The following is a 1,909-nucleotide window of genomic DNA, read 5'->3' as shown; positions in this document are numbered from 1 at the left end:
GGAGACTCTGTCTCCAACAAAAAAAGAAAAGAAAACAAAAGAAAGTAATGGTGGCGAACGAGTGCCAAAAGGAAGTCAGTGGAAAAACCACAATCTTGCAAATTACTTCATTAGTTAATAATTAAATAAAATAATAATGAAGTAATTTTTTGTTTTGTTTTGTTTTGAGACGGAGTCTTACTCTGTTGCCCAGACTGGAGTGTGGCGCAATCTCAGTTCACTGCAAACTCCGCCTCCCAGGTTCACGCCATTCTCCTGCCTCAGCCTCCCAAGTAACTGGTACTACAGGTGCCTGCCACCACACCTGGCTAATTTTTTTGTATTTGTGGTAGAGACAGGGTTTCATTTTGTTAGCCAGGATGGTCTCAATCTCCTGACCTCATGATCTGCCCACCTTGGGCTCCCAAAGTGCTGGGATTACAGGCGCGAGCCACTGCGTGTGGCCTGAAGTAGATTTTCGAAGAAACAATTTAGAAAAACTGAAAAACAATAAAGGATACCTGGAGAAATAAAAGAAAAGAGAAGCTTTTCTTTTAGAAAATAGTTAACATAAAACTTTAAACTTAACAGATGTTAATCTTTAAAAATAAGATAAAGTGGGTTAACCTCAACTGAATCTAATCAGAAATGTAGGAAAATATACTAAACATTGAGTGAGAAAGGAAATCTAAGTAAATATAAAGAAGGCATTAAAATTTAAGAGATTGTTATGCAGAACTGTTTGCCAATAAATTTTAAAACGGACCATTTTGGGGACAATTAATTTAGTTAAATTAGCAACAAAATGAATAGGCTTGATTAGACCAATAACCATGGAAATGTATAAGACATGTTGACAACTTAACTCTAAAAATGCTACATGTACATTCCATAGTTAATGTCCATCAAGCAGAGACACCAAGAATAAAAGTGCTGACCAATTCTTTCCATTAATATAGAAGCAAGAAGACTAAATGCAATCCTGGCATGTGATGCCCAGTATACATTAGCGATTAATGCAGCAGAGCTGGCCGGTGGGCAAAGCAACTCCAGAGTGGACAGCTGCATGGTTCAAAGATGTCAGTCAAGAGGCTGGTAGTTGGCGTTTTCCCCTCTCCTGTGAAAATCAAACTTGGCATAAGTCTGAGCCCTTTTGCTGATGGAAAGTGGATGCCAGGAGGAAGTAGGGGGATGCGTTTCCTTTTGGATATCCAAAAAGAAGAGGAGGGCTGGCTCTATAACTGTCAACTGTGATTAAAGAATGTATTTAGTTTCCAGCAAACCTTTCCTCACTTCCGTTTGGCCAGAATTGGGTCACATGTCCACTTCTGACCTAATAATTCATGGAATGTGTGGAACTCTCCTCAGCCCAACTAGAGTCACACCTATATGAGATTATTGTGTTTTAGATGTGAATTAAATAATAAAATAGGGTTTCCTTACAAAGAAAAGCAGCAAGTTTGATGCTCATTGGGCAAGTTACCAACATTGGACTTGTGTATTTTTTTATTTTTATTTTTTTAACCACCTGAATCCTGGTCCCAGCTGTTCTCTCTCTGAGCTTTGATCAACCATTACCTGGAAAAGAGCTCCCAAAAGTACAACGGAAGTTATCAAACAAGTCACTTTTACAGATTATGTTATATAGTGGAGAGGAATTGGATGAAGCACAGTTCAAACCCAGTGGAACTGTATACTGGAGATGAACTTCCTGAAATGTCTTTGAAAATTCCCTGACAATGGAGATTGCTCATCTAAGACATTTTGTGGCACCACATTCCTCTGTTATTTTGATATCTCTCTTTTTTACTCTCAAATCTACTCTAGAAAATTCAGCTACTTCAAGTCCCCTTTGTGACTCCCTCTTCTTTCAGAACATGCACTCGAGGTGTCTCAGGAAGTGTTGTTAAACATCTACCCGTGAAGGCAG

This window comes from Mandrillus leucophaeus, unplaced genomic scaffold, assembly GCF_000951045.1.
Source record: "Mandrillus leucophaeus isolate KB7577 unplaced genomic scaffold, Mleu.le_1.0 Scaffold647, whole genome shotgun sequence".
NCBI classification, from domain to species: Eukaryota; Metazoa; Chordata; class Mammalia; order Primates; family Cercopithecidae; genus Mandrillus; species Mandrillus leucophaeus.
Note: the sequence above shows the minus strand (reverse complement) of the source record.